The following is a 20,366-nucleotide window of genomic DNA, read 5'->3' on the forward strand; positions in this document are numbered from 1 at the left end:
TTTGATTATTTTGAATCTACGTTTTTATATCAGGCAAGAAAATATTTTAAAGAACAGAATTAAAAGTTCAGAGTTGCACAACGAGTTGCACAACTTCTCAGGCAAAAAGTTCAAAAATTGTAATGGCGCAATCTGATCTGACATTTTATTGAAAAACTCTTTATATCATTGATTATTATAATGTGGCAAGAAGCTTAATTATTAAGGTAGACATAAGTTTTATAAAAAAAATTATAAATGCTAATAACGAGTAAAATCTTCAGTAAGTCCGACCCCACTCGAGATATGAGAAGTGACCCCATCCATCTCAACACCCCGTCGACCTTTAAACAGCAAAATTTAACAGACTCAATCCCTCTAATATGCAAACTTCCCTGCATAGTTTCAGAAAATTTCGACAAAAAGTACAGAAGTTTTTTAGCTTCAAATTGGGTAAACAAAATCATGTCCCCCACACATAAACATTCATAAACGTTAATGTCCCCAGTCAATAAAATGTCGAGAAGTTATTTTTTGACCGATTGCCATATTCTTCTTCTCTTATATCCAATAGCCAAAAACGTAATGTTAAAAACTTTGCTAATTAATATTTTAAGACTATTGTATTCTACACTTAAATCCAAAATTCAAATACATCTAATATTTTACGTAACAATCTTTGATCGATTTATTTACGTTTTCTGGTGTATTTCTCCCGATAATAATAAAATCTACAGTATTATAATAAATATTTACCTTTGATCTGTAAATTGAGAGATGTTCGATTCATAAAATAAACGAATAATAATCTGAGACGCAATAATGAAGGCTTCTGATAAATGTTTGTGATTGTAATAATTCCAGTAAACAGATATATACAAGGCCATTCGGAAAGATTTGGCATAACAATATAAACATATTATAATTATAATTATTTTTATTTAGAAGATAATTAAGAATAAAGAATAAAAATAATAATCATTTGTTTGATTATTATTGAGATATATTATCTTCTGAATAACGAGAAGTAATCAAATAAGATTTAATACACCCAATAAAAATAGAAGAAATATCATACAGTTTTCGAAAGAGTAAAATTTTGTTCATTAATTAATTTTAAAGCATATTTCATTTTTATAAACGATTGTTTCGAAAATAAAATATGTTGGAATATCAGGTATACTCGTATTTAATGCTTAATTGGCTCAACGGAATATACGTTATGCATATGAGAAAAATAAATTAATAAAACACAAGCACTGTCAATGTGTCTTTTATATTACCTCGTAAATGAAAGGAAAGTCTTATTCTAATTCAGGCTGCGAGTCGCCTGATACGGTCCATGTAAACTGACATTCGGCATTTCATTCAGGGATTTTGTAACTTCTAATAACTTATATATATAGGATATATGAGGAGTAGAGGAGGAAACACGTGTAATTACTGTATTAACTAAAAGATAGCGCGATGCATTGATATATTAGGTGTTAGTTGATAACCATGCTTATTATGTGTTCTGTTTAAGAACAAATGCTGTAAAAATAAGTGAAAAAATGAAATATTTCTATTTCTGACACGCAGAATGTTTATCCATGCATATATTTATTGTAGCCTCGAAAATCTTAAGATTAGCCGATGAATCATTTCTCATATATAACTGAAAGCTTAATTGATAAGTCAACTAAATTAACTTTATTGTGAATGAATCTCATTCACTTTTGTCTATTTATTTAGACTTAAGTGTTAAATAGTATTAAGGGCTAAAAGCAATGTTATTCCATAGTATTAAAAAGTAAAGAATACGATGCCTATATCGCAGATGAGTGAGAGCATTGAAAGACAATCTAATCTGTAATTGGTCAAAAAATAACAAAGTAAACTCTGACAGAGAGTTCCTCTATATCAACTATAAACTGTATATCCTATCAAGATATACAGTTTATGGTTGCAGGTATACAGGATATATATACAAAGCTCCCTTACGAAATATCAATTTAACAGGGCTTAGAATACGTACGGTCACAAAACGATACATCAGTACACGCATAAAAGAGCATCAAATTTCTGTAAATCGGGGCCTGAACATCACTGCCTTGGTTGTCTATGTTAATCACCCTGAAATCGCGGTACATTTTAATAGTATCCGAATTCCAGACTGCACACTCAACAGAACTCAAATCAGATATTTGGAGTTGTTACAAATATGTAAAGCCGCTACGAAAAAAGCAGCCATTAATTTCAACAGCGCGAATTCTTTTCCATTATCTTAGAAGACCTGCTTTACTTCATAATCACGCAAACGACGAGACGAAAGAGCCCAATTCACCAATCAACGAGCTTTCAGAATTCGAATTGAGGCATCCGAACTCGTACAGTTCAAATTTAAAATGTTAAGAGCCTTAAGATGTCCATTTAATATGAATAAAAATGTTTGTTAACCTTAGGTTTTTTTTACCATTTTTGTTGGATTTTGGTTTTTGTGACGGTAGTTTATTTAATTAAGAAAGGGATTTACAAAATTTTACATAATAAAACTGTATTGCAGAAAGTGACCAGAAAAATTACTTAGGAAAAAAAAATAAACTAAATTATAAACCAAATCGAAAAAAATAAAGTAAACTCAAAAATAAAGTCTGCGTCTAGTTCTAAAAAGACTAAATTTTGTCCGAAGCTTGCGTAAAGTAGAAATAAGTAGAAGCTGCACTTGTAGTCATTTCTGCTTAACGCTAGACTCGGATAAAATATCTATTATAATGTGCTGTAGGTTGTAACTTAAGTGTATAACGTACAGTACATACATTAAAATAACAAATGGCTAACGAGTAAACAGCGCACCAGTTATTTTATTCGATTTTTCGTTGAGCTAGTTAAGCATTAAATACAAGTACAACTCATATTCCAACGTATCTTACTTTCGAAGCAATCGTTCATAAAATTGAAATATGCTTTAAAATTAATTAATGAACGAAATTTTACTCTTTCGAATACTGTATGATATTTCTTCTATTTTAATTATGTGTATTCAATCTTGATTAATTCTCGTTATTCAGAAGATAATATATCTCAATAATAATCAAACAAATGATTATTATTTTTATTCTTTATTCTTAATTATCTTTTAAATAAAGATAATTATAATATATATGTTTATATTATTATGCCAAATATTTCCGAATGGCCTTGTATATATCTGTTTACTGGAATTATTACAATCACAGGCATTTATCAGAAGCCTTCATTATTGCGTCTCAGATTATTATTCGTTTATTTTATGAATCGAACATCTCTCAATTTACAGACCAAAGGTAAATATTTATTATAATACTGTAGATTTTACTATTATCGAGAGAAATACATCAGAAAACGTAAATAATCGATCAAAGATTGTTACGTGTAATATTAGATGTATTTCAACTTTAAATTTAAGTGTAGAATACAATATTTTTGTAATATTAATTAGCTAATTTTTAAATATTACATTTTTGGCTGTTGAATATAAGAGAAAAATAAAAATGACTTTTTAAGATTTTTATATTTTTTGACTGGAAACATTGGATTTATGGATGTTTATGTGTGAGGGACACGATTTGAAACTTAAAATCTCCTGTACTTCTGGTCGAAAATCTGTGAAACTATGCAGGGCGGTTTGTATATTAGAGGGATTGAGTCTGTTAAATTTTTCTATTTAAAGGTCGACGGGATGTTGAGATGGATGGGGTCACTTCTCATATCTCGAGTAAAGTCGGACTTACTGAAGATTTTACTCTTATTAGCATTTATAAATTTTTTTTATAAAACTTATGTCTACCTTAATAATTACGCTTTTTGCCACATTATAATAATTAATGATATAAAGAGTTTTTCAATAAAATGTCAGATCAGATTGCCCCACCACAATTTTGAATTTTTTGCGGTGAAAGTTGTGCAACTCGTTGCTGAACTTTTAATTTTGTTTTTTAAAATATTTTCTTGCCTGATATAAAACATCTATTCAAAGTAATCGAATTAAGTTAAAATATCCGATTATATAAATTTTGAAGATTAAAAATAGACCTATGCTTTATTCACACAGATTTTTTCTACACAACGTTCTTTTTTACTTATGTACAATATAGTATCCATTTATAAAACACAACTCATATTATTTTATCAAGAAGGCGATTTTTTTCGTCGAGTAATTACTAGTACAGTATTCTTGGCCTTCCTTTCTGTGATTTTTCTCATTCTATACAATTTGCTTATAAACGGATTTCAAATTATTCACAGACAGGAATTAATTCTTTTGAATCAATATTTATATCAACGAATGTTTTTTTTTAAATATAGTTTAATATGAAAACATAAAGGCAGTGTAAGCAATGGCAGTGAAAATATCATATAATTGATTCTTAATGAGTTAAACCTTTAAGTGGAATTATATTTTCGCTTTTACGTAACTCCCATAAATTCAATGTATTTCGATTGTCTATAGGTCCAAACGGTTTGAGTTCGGGTTTCACAAACTGAATATCTTAGATTTTAGTGGTCATTTCATGTCTGATATTATATGCTTTTTGAAACAAACCAAATTAAGACTAATCCAAAATAAAAACAAATTAAAATCATACACATTTGAAGATTTAAACAAAGTTACTTGACATGTCACATTTCCAAACAACGAGAAATAAGAATAAAAAAATCTAAGGAAGAGTGCGCATTAAGTAAAATAATTATTATTACACGTGAATGGGCCAATTAAACGTGTTATAGAGTATATTATTTCAAAAGAACTTTCAACAAGTCATGACTCACGTAAAACAAAATGTTTTTAACTCGATAGAAATAATTTATTAAAGGTTTCATTGAATGACTTATTTTTATTTTGAATAGCTTACTTAAATCGTGTTATATGATAAAATTATTTGTATCAAATTTATTTACAATATTATATATATAAATTCCTTTCGAATATGTCGAATACAACGACAACGTAAGCAATTAATGTAACAGCAAGCAATGAATTTTTACCATGATTTTTATAAGGGTTGTGTTTAAGAAACAACAGATTGTTCGATTATTCTTATTTTTAATTAATATTGGTAATTAAGAATATTATATATAATGTTATTTACGAATAAAGATAAGATTATTATTTATCAATTATTACTGTCCGCAGCCAAAATTCAAAGTCTAAATTAAAATAATACTGCAAATAAACAAGCGATAAATGTAAATCACAGAGATAAATAAAATTAATTATGTAAGAAAATCTTACGTAATTATATCAAATATTTAAATAATCAAAATTTTTCTAATGTGTTCAAAGCTTCTTTCCCTATCCAATTATTGCATATCTTAAATTTTTCATCTTGACAAAAGTAAAACTTATCATACAGAATAAGTGTATTAACAAAAAGTACCGTTGATAATCGTCATATTTTACTTTTCCGTCTGTTATACATAAAGGAGTGAGACCATTGGCGATCAGTCAAAAAATGATCTACAAGATTTTTACATTTTTGGACTTAGAACATCTTAAAACGTCGAAAAGTGAAAAAAAATCCGTAAACAATTTCTGTATATATGGATGTTAATATGTGTTTGGGGAGAGCAAAATTGTATTCACCCTGTTTGAAGCTTAATAAATCCTGTGCTTTATGTCGAAAATGTCTGCAATTTTGCTTGTAGGTTTGTTTATTAAGGGATTGATGCTCTTAAATTTTGGTGAGTAAAAGTCGACGTAATGAAAAGATATAGAGGGTCTTCTGAATCTCGAGTTGAGTAAGACTTAATGACGATTTTACTCGTTACTCGTATTTACAAGTTATTAAAACCCATCCCTATTCTCAAAATTAAGCATTTTGTCGTTTTATAATAATAAAAATACAAAAAGTTTATAAAATAAATTATAGTAAATGGCGCCACCAAATGTCGCCGGAAAAGTTAAGAAATGCGTTGCCGGATTTTTTTAAAATGTGGCGCATTTATCAGAAGTCGATGGCGCTTCAGTTTGTTGCGGAGATTCAAGATGGCTTCCTGGAAGTAAGGTTGTGTCTGTGCAAACTCTCGTTTTAACCGTTAGTTCTGCCAGATTATTTTGGATTACCACGGACTTGTGGACTACCATCGCGTCCAGTACGTCAACCCGGTTCGTTCAATATACTTTTTGTCTCAATATCTTAATTAGGGGGAGTAGATTAATTTCTAAGTCCTTGGTTTTCGATCGTTTCTAAGTTGTGGAAACGATTTTTTTTTTTTTTTTTTTTTTTTTTGGGAGGTGGCACCGGGGGGTTTTTCTCGGCTGTGCTTCCTTTAGTATCCCCTAAGGTTGGATTAGGATAGATTAATTATATATCGAATTACGGCGATTTTTAGATTTTTATATAAGCTTTTATGGGAAATTTTCAAATCTAAAACGATCGTTAGAGCCGTTTAACGTTCTTTCTAACGGTCCGCTTTAAATCTTAACGATTTTCTAACGTTTTTATTCGCATTGCCGTATTTATCTTTTGTCCGATTTTTCTTTCTTTCTTTTTTTTCTTTTATTTATATAGTTATGTTAAGCTAGTTTTGCACTTGAGGGTTCATTTTGTAATTTATTAGTTAAGTTTTCATTTGTGTTGTCGTGTTTTCGTCGCAAGACTACAGTTCGGTTCGGAATCAGGGTAGCTTGCGTTGCTTAGTACTTTTGTGAGTGTTTGATGGCGACGGGCAGCTCATCGAAATTTCTTGACGAGGCGCTCAAGCTCCTCGATGAGCTTAAGGGTTATCTTGCTAGAAATAGAAATAGGAAGTTGGGCTCAGGAGCCCATTCGCGGTTTATAACTGTTCAGTTTCAGCGATTGATTGATCTTGCGAGTTCCACAGTGTCAACTTGTTCTGTTCTTGATTCCATTGACACTCGGTTGGATCCGCTTATCACCAAGGGTGATCTCGATGGCGCGTTTGCTGCACATGCTGAGAGGACTGGGGCGGTTTTCTCTGAGGTCTTAGAGGCCGTTCGTGGATTGCAGCGGATTGTTCCAGCGTCGGAGTCGGCGGTTGGTGGTCTCACTGATGCATTTGCTGCACATGCAGAGAGAACGGACGCAGTTATCTCTGAGGTGCTGGAGACCGTTCGGGGAGTGCAGCAGGTTGTGCCGGCTTCAGGGCCGGTGGTATCCAGTGCACCCGGGCTTTATAGTGACGCTGTTAAGCTTCCTGCTCTACCCTTAGATTCAGTTTCGGTGCCTTCCAAATCTTGTCACACTGTACTGGTGTACAGTAACCCCGAGTCTAACGACTCTGAGCTTACCAGAAAGGTCCTAACTTCTGGAATCAATCCGCATAGCTTAAAAATAAGTGTTCAGAGAATACGCCGTGTTCAAAAAGGCGGGATTGCTGTTGATTTGGGATGTAGAGCAGATGTGGGAATTTTATGTAATGCTGTTTCTGAGGTTTCCGGTTTACGTTCAGTTATTCCGAAAAAGAGACGCCCACTGATCAAGATTATCTCGGTACCTAAATCTATTGAGAGGGACCAGCTCTTAGATGCCATTTATGAGCAGAACAGCCGGGTTGCCGTGCTATATTCCAAAGAAACATTTCTGGAGAAAATTAGGGTGCGTTTCCCAATTGGACAGCATAGTACCACTCTCGTTTCTTGGGTTGCAGAGGTCTCACCGGACCTCAGGTGTTTCCTCCTAAAAGAGGAGAAGGTGAACTTGCAGTGGACTAGGTGTAGTGTCGTAGACTTTCTTCCATCGAATCAATGTTTCAAATGCCTTAGATTTGGGCATTTCGCCAAGAATTGCGATGCAGAAGAACGTACATGCAGTCAGTGTGGAGGCAATCATGCCTTCAAAGATTGCAACAGGAAAACAGAAACTCCAAAATGCATGAACTGCATTAGAGAGAATAAGAAGAAAATAAACCATAATGCGCTCGATAAAGTCTGTCCTGCCTTTATTCGATCAAGAACACAGCTCCTTGCCAGAATAGACTATGGCGTCTAACAGAGATACGGATTTTTGCCATAGAAACTCTCAACTACGCACTGTACAGGGTAATCTGGAACGAGCGATCTCTGCAGGCTCTCAGAAACGCAAGCAATCTTCAAGACAGACTATGGACTGTGATAGTCCTTGTGATGCTAGTTACCGGATCTCAAAAGTAAAATTCGTGCAGGTAAACTTAAGGAGAATGATTGCTGCCAATTCGCAGCTCTGCTATGAACTTAAAAACTTTGATATATGCCTAATGCAGGAGCCCTATTGTGTTAACAATAGGGTGGCCTGCTTTCAAACTAGGGACAATATCATGCAACATAATGAGGGGCAGCCTTGGGCAGCAAACATTGTGACAAATCAGCATCTTGCCTTTATACCACATCCAAGATACTCCTCCAACAACTTGATTTGCATGGAGATTGCTCTGCCACAGCTTCAAGTTATTATCTTTAACGTGTACTCTTCAAGCGATACCAGTATCACCGATGTCCTTCATCCTCTCTCAGAGGCAATGGGACGCTTCAGAAATGCACAATTCTTAATAGCTGGGGACTTCAACGCGCACTCCCCTACATGGGGTGGTGAGCGTAGTGACAGAAGAGGAGAGGCTCTGGAAAACTTTGTGGCAGTGCATGATTTACTAATCCTTAATGATCCTAGCTCGCAGCCTACCTTTACAAGTGAGAATGGAGTTTCCTGGATTGACATTACTATCTGCTCAGGAGGACTTCATCCTTTCATAAAGGACTGGAAGGTTGGCACCATAGATAGTCTCTCGGATCACGAATATGTAACATTTGATCTCTTTTATACTGACCCTCGCTCAGTACAGGAGCTGACCACTTCCCGCCCATTTAACATAAGGTCTGCGGATTGGAGTCTGTTTAGAGATATCCTCGAGGAATGTCATCTCTCTTCCAATCATGACTACACAAAGGAACGGGCAGAGCAGTACATCGAAACCATTATTGAAAACATTGCTTATGCATGCAATATTGCCATTCCCAGAAAGAAAACCAGGGCAAGAGCCAATCCCTGGTGGAATGTAAAACTGGCCACAATGCGCAGGACCAACAACCAACTGAGAAAGAAATACCAGCGTTGTCATGGCATACAAAGGGAGGAACTCCGCAGGCGATATCTTCAATTCCAGCAGGAATACAAGGAAGAGATTAAGAAAGCAAAAATAGAGTCCTGGCGTGCTTTCTGTTCTGGGGCATGTGGCAACCCCTGGAGCTTTGTATACAAGCTCAGTGTCAACAAACTTAAGACATTGAATCCAATTAGCAGTGAAGACTCTGGGTCTGCCGCTGATGATCTCCAGGCCACTGTTGGCAGGCTCTTTGAAGCCTTCTGCCCCAGCGATTCCTGTGAAGAAGACACTCCAGAACAATCCAATATTAGGGATTACAACCATGCCAAGAACCTCTCAGCTGATGATCCACCTTTTTCATTTCTAGAAGTAGATGACATCATTGCCAAGATGCCAAAGAAGAAGGCTGTTGGTATAGATCAGTTAAGCACTGATATTGTTCAAGAGATCTGGAAAGTACGACCAGATCTGCTCTTGGAGATCTTCAATATCTGCTTGCAAAAGGGCATCTTTCCTCGTCCGTGGAAGTGCGCACGAGTTATCATCATTCCCAAAAAACGCGGGGAACCATTGACACTGAATAACATGCGCAACATTTCTTTGTTGTCCTCTTTGGGCAAAGTTCTTGATAAGCTCTTATCTAACAGAATTTACTGGTTCTGGGAGTCAAGAAGGCTCTTTCACTGTGCCCAATACGGGTTCAGACGGCAGAGAGGAACCATCGATGCCATCATGGATTTAAAGAACCACATTAAACAACTACTTGCAGAGAATGCTTATGTGTTTGGGATAAGTTTAGATCTGAAGAATGCTTTTAATTCAGCATGGTGGCCACAGATCTTACGCAGACTCAGCGATAATGGCTGTCCCAGAAATCTGTTTTACATAGTGAAAGATTACCTCAAAGACAGGCAGGCCACGATCACAGTGGGTCAACACCTCTTTTCCAAAGATCTACAACGAGGGTGCCCTCAGGGCTCTGTCTGTGGCCCCCTGTTTTGGATAATTCTTTTTGACACTTTTCTCCGTTTGGACTTTGGGCATCAGTGTCGAGTTTTTGCTTATGCCGACGATGCTTTTCTCATTTTTCCGGCCAGATCCAGGCGCATGATTGAGACTATCGCCAATGACATTCTTATAAAAGTAAATAAGTGGGGAGTTAACAACAAACTAATCTTTAACACTGCCAAAACGAAGGGTATTGTTTTTTCAGCCCTTAGATCAACGAGTTCATACCGGCGGGTTCCCTGTGTTCACTTTGGAAACACCTCGATTAAGATAGTGGATCATCTTGCTTTTCTTGGAGTGGTCTTCGATAACAAGCTCACATGGAAACAGCACATTGCGTATATTACTAAGCGGACAAACCTTATCTTCAACAATCTTCTTCGTGTCGCCAGAAACAGTTGGGGACTGGGATACGAGGCTGTCAATGCAATTTATGACTGTGTATTCGTTCCTATTATCTGCTATGCTTCGGCTGTCTGGGGCGAGGCGGCCTTTCATTCACACAACCACCGCCGACTCAGATCAGCTCAGCGCCTTGCGCTCTTGCGCTTGACACGGTGTTACCGTACAGTCTCCAATGTCGCCTTACCTATTCTTGCCGGAAAGCCACCTATCCTTCAACAAATCCAATACTGCACGGGAAGGTTTCTTCTCTCCCGTGGTAAGTGCATTAACATTTCAGATACCACATTTGATGCGTCCTGCTATGAGACAAACAGTTCTTTTGCGGACTTGCCCCATCCTGCTCTCAGAAGAGGCCTTGGATCCCGGGACTGTTCGACTACAATTGAAGTCTATACTGACGGGTCTAAGACCAATCAGGGTACCGCTTGTGCATTTGTGGTTTATGTATGTAACAATGAAATTCACCATGACACCTTCCTCTTACACCCAGAGTGCTCAGTGTTCCAAGCCGAAGTGTTTGCTGTTTACAAAGCCATCGAATTCTGTAACACAAAGTTTAATAATTGTAATATCTCTATTCTTTCGGATAGCAAGGCTACTGTCCAAGTTCTAACTAATAAGGATACCACTCATCCCATTGCAAGAGAGACTTTGTCTTCTGCCAACCAGTCTAGTAACAAATTTTACATCAAATGGATTAAAGGGCACTGTGGCACTCCGGGCAACGAACGTGCAGACATGCTTGCTCGTACAACAACCATGCTCACGGACATCATTCCGGCATACAATCAACTCCCGGTTTCAAGACTAAAAGAACTCCTGTGGCATCAGACTGTTGCCAGATGGCAAGAAGAATGGGAGCGAACTCCGGAATCGCACATCACTCGACAATTTTTCCCAGACGTCGAAAGACGGCTCAAGTGGAAGTGGCTTCACCCTGAACACCGCAGTTCTCAACTGCTTACAGAGCACGGAAAATTTAACGTCTACCTGTATAGGTTTCGGCATAGTGACACTGACTGTTGTCCTATCTGTGGGGTGCGTGACGGGGTTAAACATTATCTGTTATCGTGCCCGATATTGGAAGATATAAGACGCGAACTCAAGATCTACATAGAAGAAGACAACCTGAGTTGGCCATGTAAGCCAGAACATCTTGTGTCAAGCAAAAAGTACTTTTTTCTTTTTCAAAGAATGGTTAAACTTTACTTCATCAGAACATTAATACACTAATTATTGTTTTACTGTTTTAGCTTTATTGTATCGCCAAAGACCTTTCATGATCTTCTACTAGCCTACTATGTTCTTTTGTGTTGGTTGCTGCACAAATCTGCGCTGTGCCCTCATTCTGGCCTACGTTCTACGGGCGATTCCATCTGTTTTATCTGAGCTCAGGAGCTCCTATATACTTACTGTGAGTAAGTTGCTGCATAAGATCTGTTCAGTGTTTGTCACCTGGTCCTCTGTTTATACGCGGATTCTGTTTAGGCTGTTTTACGGTCATTATAATTGTCAAAAACATTGACTCATTTACTGATATGTTTTTTAGTTAATGTATATTTTCGCGTTTTTGTTTTTTTTTGTTTTTTTTATTTTTATTTTTATTTCATTATCATTTACATTGTCAGTTCTATTGCTCAGAATGTAACACTACTGTATTCCATGTCTTTCTACCCCGACTGTGCCTAGCGGTGTCGGGAGAAATAAAGTTTATTTTGTCTGTCTGTCTGTCTGTCTGTCAGTTTGTTGCGGAATATCAATTAAAAACCACTGATTTTAAACATAAATTGTAATTAGACATGTAAACGACAAGATCCGATAAGATATATCGGTGAATTGGTATGTTTCCGATATATAGTAATAGGTTCGTTTTACAAATATATTGCCATGTTTTTTTTTTTTTTAGTACTCATTCTGTATTACGTTTTGCTATGTCATACATTACGACACAGCGATGAACATATGGTTTTGTAAAGCCGACATCTACATTAGATAGAGCATCATACCCGTACGTGATTGGCCACCGACAGTCTCGTGACCTACGGGTTTCCTTCACTTTCAGCCAAAAATAGCATCCCAAATTAATTTGGCTCTTGCGTGGGCGAGCGACAACTGAGTTGAAAGCAGTATTTGGAGCAAACTTGAACAACGAGCAATCCCTTCATAAAAGACAATTGGTTTAGTTAAATGTTTGTTGGTCAGATTAAAAATTCAGACCTAAAATTTGTTTTATAAACTTCATAATCATATCATTATTTATTATATTTATTTGTAAGAATTCAGTTACAGACCGTACTATTTTAAAATATCTAACAATAATGTTAATATAAAATATAATTTTATGTTTTTATAACTTATTAAATAAACGTATTTAACACTTTAAATGAAGTAATTATAATTACGATGAACATTAAATATTAAAATACGTATCATTTTCGTACATTTAGGTTCACCAATTCGATCTCCATCGAATAAAAAGTGAAAATTGATATCGATTATATAAATTCTTGAAGAATTTAATATGTCCATAATATTATTATTGGCCGTTTTTGTCTGTGTTATCTCATTGTGGATAAGGTGAGCATTTTTTATTTATTTGTGTTTTCCTCCATAAACGATTAAAAATAAAGGATTTTCTAGGTCAATTAATTTTTATTATCGTAAAGTATCTAATTATTTACAGTATTTAAAAAAAGTTACAATAATTTTTTAAGTTAAAGAAATAATTTATTATTACTTAGTTTGCGAATCTTCGTTCTCAATTTAATAATTCGATCCTATCTCAAGGATCACATAAAGTTTTAATATAGTCAGTGCCGAGTTTAATAAACCTCTATGAAATTATACAGATCTGAATATAGTAATTATATACTACATAATAAACAAAATAATTTAATGTAATAAAATAAAATTTACCAGTAGATACTCCACAGTATCTACGAAACAAGACAGTGAGAAACATATACATTCCAAACACAAACTACAGTAGTTGGATACAAAATTTCTTTGTTTATTACATTTAAAGTGGTCAATTCAATAGAACACGTGTTCTGTTGGCTGTCTTGGCTCTCGATGTATACTATTAAAGCAGTGTTTTTTAACCTGTTTCTATTAATTATTGGGACTCCAACTTTATAATTTTTTCCTGTGGCATTCCGTAATCTTTATCAATGTAGAATTACTGTGCTTTTAGTACTTTTAGTAATACATAATAAGAAGTATGGCGTTTCTCAGCACTATATTTCGCGGTATCGGGTTAGGTTTGTGCCTCACGAATGAACTGGCCGCGTGGATTTTCCCTGATTTCTTCACATGTCTGATACGTAAGTAAGGAACGTACTGTACATCTTAATAGCCTCTTTATTGTTTCTAACTTGTAAGTATTTGCCGAACTGCCAGATTACAATCCAATTTAGCTAAACTCTGGACACATACACTATTTATAAGTAGTATCTTGTATCTGATGATGTTGTCTACATTCCGTGAATTCCAAGATCAGGCTGAACTTCTACCATCTTCCACCGAACTCGTACCCGACAAGTATCTTAATTGCCGTATCAAGTAGAAACTGTAATATCTCCGTAGCTGTCTTGCCTAGTTTCACTCAGAACTTAGTTTTAAAAAACTTAGTGAATTTGGACGTCCATACCTCGCACAGAAAAAGCACTACTGACACTTTCAAATTCCAGCTAAGAATTGGCATAGCGGCCAAAACATTTTACTTGATTCACTACTGGGTTTCACCTGACTTGAATGACGATGCTGTTTCTTGCTCAAATTCTTTTTATTCCTACTCTTTTATCTGACAAAATCGATTGGAAAGTCCAGGATAGCTGTATGATATCAAGCACATTTTAAATAAAATACAGTAATTTAATTCGTATTCTTTGTATCAACAATTATAACATATATTTATCTAGATTCTAGAACAACATAAGTTTCTAAAATGGGTTAAAAGGATAAATAGAATCTATAATTTTTATTATTTTAGTGTTTAAATGTTTTACTGTAAATCAAAATTTTTTAATTATTCTCTTTGTAAGTAATATTAGGACGATATTATACGTGAGCAACAACAGACACACTTTTTAATTGAAAGAAAAACTAAAAAAGCAAGCAGAATTTTACAAATAATTTAATTATCAAGTACTTCCGTTTAAGTTCAACAACTTCACAGTCACAAGGTTCAAGTCGAAATTGACTTTTCTTTATCTTCAACTAAAACTTCCTAGATCCCACTTTTCAATGGTTTGGCTTAGTGGGAAAGGTAACGCAACACTTGGGCGCAGCCTTATCTTACTAAATCGAATAAGAAACCTTACAGCAATAGTTAAAGTTCAAAAAACCCTTATAACAAAGAATTTCATGAACTTTAACTTACATTATGATGTATGTTATTAATCTTACTAGAGTTATATTATATTTATAATTTTTAACTGAATTCTATTCCTAGACAAATTTGAATTTTGTAATTTTTTCATACTCTGTTTCAAGAATAGTTTTTAGAAGAAATCCTATTATCGCTTGATGGCAGTCGGAAAAAATTCCGGACAATTCCAAAAACCGGTATATGGCAACCGTATCCTGATATAGGTTTTATTCATTTTATTCAGGATCGTATAGAAATTTAAAAGCACAAACTTTCAGAGCTTTATTTTAGTTTCCTTTAAAAAATAGTTAACACACTTTTCTTGGCACTTTTATACTTTATACTTTCTTTTTCAAATTTAAGCGAAACTTAATGATCTCCAACACCTTCTACATTCACGCGAAACCAAAAAACAATCGCGTAGTCTAAATGTAATGACATCACTGTCGTTATGACATTGAACCTGTACACAGGCTTTGAGTTTTAGGAGATAGCGGTCAGACACATGAAAGAAACCCGGAAAACTTCATGTTGTCAGAGTTGGTTAGGTGACAACTCCACCAGCACCTTCGGATTCAGTACTTTTATCTAATCGATCACTGGGGCCCATACTTTTCAACCTTTCTTTGACTGAATCTTTTTCTCCCGGCTAATTATTTACAATCGATTTAAAATATTTGAGTTATATTTTAAGAAAATTTAATTATTCTTGAAATTAAATGCTGATCTATTTAATTACTCGATTAAGCCAGACCAAAACTATCGAAAAATGGAATCTAGAAAATTTTAATTCAAGATAAAAAAAGCGAATTTCGTGTTAAATCTTGACCAGCGAAGATGAACTTAAACGGAAGTAGTTAAATAATTGTATAATTTTTAAAATTCAGCTTGCTTTTGCAGTTGTTTTTTAAATTAAAAAGTGTGTGTCTGCTATTGTTCATGTATAAACTCGTCGTAATATCACTCACGAAGAGAATAATTAACAATTTATTCTTTACAGTAAAATTTTTCACACAAAAATAAACACAAAAGATTCTATTTTTCCCTTCCACACATTTTCAGAGACTAATGTTGTTCTAGATAAATATATGTTAACATTTTTATGATATAGAAAATACGTATTAAATTAATGTATTTTACTTAAAATGTGTTAGCTATCATACAGGCTATCCTGGGCTTCCCACTCGATTTTGGCATATAAGAAGAGTGAGAATAAAAGATTTGAGCAAGAAACAGCAACGTTAATTAAGTCACATGAAATTCAATAATGAATCAAATAGAATGTTATGGCTGTTATGTTAATTATTGGTTGGAATCAGTGGTGATATTCGAAATATTTAACAATAAGTTCGCTAGCAGAAAATTTTTCCCTGACAATCACAGACAAATGAAATGGAAGTTTTGAATAGAAATAAATACAATACCTTTTCTTGCAACCGTATATCTAACAATCAGTGGCGTACTTGGAACGTAACTAGCCATGGGTGAAGGGTTAATAACGATAGTATTTTAGGGCTGTCATTTTTTTTTTTTTTTTTTTTTTTAGGCAGGGGTAATCTTTACCGCGAAATGGCGCTTCTCGAAATACACACGTGTCATCATCTCTCGAGATACATTATACTTTTTCTTTCGCTGTCCGTAGCGCGACACGTGTTCGACAGCCATCTTGTATTATCTCGCGCGGGTGGCATTCTGGGATCTCTCTTATGACTGGATTTACTTTCAAGAACTCTCTTGAATCGATCGCGATTAAACCTCGATTGAAACGGTCGAGAGAGATCGCACCAAGACATAGTCCCCGACCTTGCTCACAATCTAGATTGAAATGCTCGGTACGAACGGGGTATAAGGCTCTAGTTTAGTAGCATTACAGAGTATAATACGCATATTTTAATATATTTTTTTTGAAAAAACAAACCTACTGAGAAATATTCCGTGTGTTTAACAAGGTTCGGGAAACTGAAAATTTTAACAACGGGTTCGGGCGAACCCGTTCGGAAAACTGAAAATTTTAAAAACGGGTTCGGCCGAACCTGTGCGAACCCGCCGAATATCACCACTGGTTGAAATTGTAATATTATAGAAATTCAGGAAACTACATGTAATCGGTGGCGAAATTTTCATTAAGATCGCTAGGCCGGGCCTAAAAGAGTGAGAGTTTGGTGAACAAATTCAAAATAATAAAGTAAATAATCTCATGCAGAACAATTCATGAAGAAATTTCTGCAAATTAAAGTCAAAACAAAATATATTTATTTTCACATAATATTTTGTTTTGACTTTCGACTAAGAATCTCCTCTCATTGCTAATCAGAAACTACACCAGTATTATAAGTCCTATTAATAAACAAGGTCTAAGTAGACAGTATATACACTGAAATGTAAAACAGTAAGGACATACAGGTATAGAGAATTAACTCACATATACAGTGGTACCTCGACATACGAGTGCCCTAATATACGAGTGTTTTGAGATACGAGCCGCCGAGCGAGCGATATTTTGCTTTGAGATGAGAGCAAGATTTGAGATACGAGGAATCGCACACTACACCACTGCACACGACCCCAACATGCGGGACGCATGTTGGGGTAGTGTGCAGTGTCTAACGGTTTCTCCCACCTCAGACTAGACCTCAGTCTGTGTGCTTGTTTCCATCGTTTTCGAAGAATTTTTGATAAATTGGGTTCGCGTTTTACGCTTTTTGTACATTTACAAAACCTTATCACATTTATTTTTATAACCATGGGTCCGAAGAAGATGATGATGTCTATTGAATTAAAGCGTGAAATCATAGAAAAACATGAGCAAGGTGTGCAAGTAATTGACTTGGCGAGGATGTACAGGCGTAGCACATCAATGTGCTTAAATAGAAGGAGTTGATAAAGCGTATAATGCCAGCTAAGGGCGTTACAATAATTTCTAAGCTCCGGACGTCTCTCCATGAAAAGATGGAGAAACTACTGATGGTGTGGGTGACAGAGAAGCAGCTTCAAGGAGAACCTTAACACAAAGCATCATACGTGAGAAGGCACGAGCGATTTACGGTGATTTGCTGAAGCAGATCCCACACACTTCCACAAACGAGAAATCGGAGGACTCGTTTAAAGCCAGTCAGGGCTGGTTTGACAACTTTAGGAAAAGGACTGGCATTCACTCCGTCGTCAAGCATGGTGAGGGAGCAAGTTCGGACGTGAAGGCAGCTGAGGTTTAAATCAAAACGTTTTCCGAACTGATAGAAGCCAAAGGATACATCCCCCAGCAAGTCTTTAACTGTGACGAGACAGGGCTTTTCTGGAAAAGGATGCCAAATAGGACTTACATAACGGCAGAGGAGAAGACGATGCCAGGTCACAAACCCATGAAGGATGGATTAACTCTAGCACTTTGCGCCAATGCGAGTGGCGACTGCAAAATTAAGCCTCTGCTAGTATACCATTCGGAAAATCCCAGAGCCTTTAAGTCACATAAGATTTTAAAAGAAAAACTGCAAGTTATGTGGAGGGCAAATCCGAAGGCGTAGGTCACCAGGAAATTCTTTGTGGAGTGGATAAACCTGGTGTTTGGCCTTTGTTAAAAAATATCTACAGGAAAACAACCTACCCATGCAAGCCCTTCTCGTCCTCGACAATGCCCCTGCTCATCCACCAAATCTCGAAGATGATTTACTCGAAGAGTTCAAGTTTATAAAGGTTCTCTACCTACCACCCAACACCATTCCTATCCTGCAGCCCATGGATCAGCAGGTGATTTCTAATTTTAAGAAGTTGTACACCAAGCACATTTTTCGGCGCTGCTTTGAGGTGACGGAGAACACAAACCTTACCCTTCGAGAGTTCTGGAAGGACCACTTTAACATCGTGATATGCCTAAGAATTATTGATCAGGCCTGGCTGGGTGTTACAACGAGGACCTTAACCTCTGCATGGAAGAAGCTGTGACCTGAGGCTGTAGCTGAAAGAGCCTTCGAAGGATTGGAACCCGAAGTGTCAGTGGTAGAGGAGATTGTTTCTCTGGGAAAATCTATGGGTCTGGAGGTGGATAAGAGAGATGTGAACGAACTCGTCGAGGAACAGTCTCAGGAGCTGACAACCGAGGAGTTACACGATCTACATTCGCAGCAGCATACGGTGGTTCAACGAAAAATTAGTTCTGAAGAGAAGCCAGAGATGGAGGAGGTTATCTCTACAAGAGATATAAAGGAGATCTTGGAAATGTGGGAGAAAGTTGTGGAGTTCGTGGATAAAAATCACCCCGAAAAAGTTGCAACTGGTCGTGCATCGGAGTTGTTCAACGAAACTTGCCTAACTCATTTCCGCAATATCCTGAAAGGGAGGAAGAAACAAACCTTCTTGGACAGTTTTTTTAAACGATCTGCAAGTGAAAATGAGCAAAGCGTGACGAAAAAAGCGAAGACCAGTGACAAAAATTAAGCGCTTCTGTAAGCACTTCACTTTTTCTTTTATTATGTTTTTATAGAATATGTATTTGTTATTTATAAACAAATGTTTCTTCTTGTAAATACATTTTTCTTATTCAAAAACACTTAACAAAAACAACTGAGGTGGTGTTTTGGGAGCTGGAACGGATTAATGGCATTTCAATTAATTTCAATAGGGAAAATTGCTTTGAGATACGAGCAATTTGAGATACGAGCAAGGTTACGGAACGAATTAAACTCGTATGTCGAGGTACCACTGTATTTTGATTTGACATTAAATTTTACATTTTACTTATGATGTGATTCATTTTTGTTAAAAAAATATATTTTTTTTTCTAATTTCTAAAAATAAATAACGTATATTTTAAGAAAATGCTTTTATATTTTTATTATGAAATCAACGATATTTACTTATACTGTACTGTACAATCAATAAAAATTTAATAAGTTAATACTATAACATTTCCGTATAGAAAAAACTTAAATATTTAAAGTTACAATATTTCTAGTTGGAGGAAAAGACATATGAGTATATTTCAGCGATATGGAATTCCAGGACCTAAACCCAATTTCCTTACGGGAAATTTAATGGAATATAACGAAAAGGTAATCGATTTTCTTATGCATTGTTAAAATTTTAGATTTAAGACTTCATATTTATGAACTTTATTTTGTTTTAGAGAAACAAGTGCTTCGATGAATGGATAGAAAAATACGGAAATATTGTTGGGTAAATATCGTTAATGACAATGCAATATTAACATTTTTAGCAATGATAACAAATTTTATCAGTAACGTACTTAATTACTTATGATATAAACTACCAGGTAGGCCCGACGTTGCTCTGGGAAAAGTAACGATAGCGAAGATTAAAATTATTACGTTATAGTCAACGTTACCCGTTTTCACAAAATGCAAGAATTTGGTCCCCCTATTTCCAGACTAATTACAGAATTTTTAGATGAGTCTAAAAATATGTCTGATTTCCCGCAAAAACGAAAAAACTACATCTGCGTCTTGCACGTCGCTTTCTCTTAACACTTTCATTGTCACTTAACATCCCATTGTTGATGTAAGTGTTAAGACTTAATCCTGTTTCTCTCCCC

At 35.4% G+C, this 20,366-nt stretch overlaps 2 protein-coding genes and 1 long non-coding RNA gene across 3 annotated transcripts in view; all 3 read left to right on the forward strand.

The window, feature by feature from the left end:
* LOC136986945 (cytochrome P450 3A41-like) overlaps nt 1-20,366 on the forward strand; it is a 78,056-nt gene that overhangs the window by 50,473 nt on the left and 7,217 nt on the right. The gene's annotated exons all lie outside the window — the stretch shown is intronic.
* Nucleotides 1-20,366, forward strand: part of LOC136986946 (cytochrome P450 3A4-like) — a 125,875-nt gene that overhangs the window by 26,102 nt on the left and 79,407 nt on the right. The window lies entirely within an intron of this gene.
* LOC136986952 (uncharacterized) lies at nt 12,904-19,990 on the forward strand. Its single transcript, XR_010882563.1, has 3 exons — nt 12,904-13,029; nt 19,770-19,866; nt 19,941-19,990. It is a non-coding gene; the product is annotated as an uncharacterized lncRNA (long non-coding RNA).

The sequence above is a fragment of the Centruroides vittatus genome, unplaced genomic scaffold, assembly GCF_030686945.1.
Source record: "Centruroides vittatus isolate TY-2023 unplaced genomic scaffold, ASM3068694v2 scaffold_1424, whole genome shotgun sequence".
In the NCBI taxonomy this organism is placed as follows: domain Eukaryota; kingdom Metazoa; phylum Arthropoda; class Arachnida; order Scorpiones; family Buthidae; genus Centruroides; species Centruroides vittatus.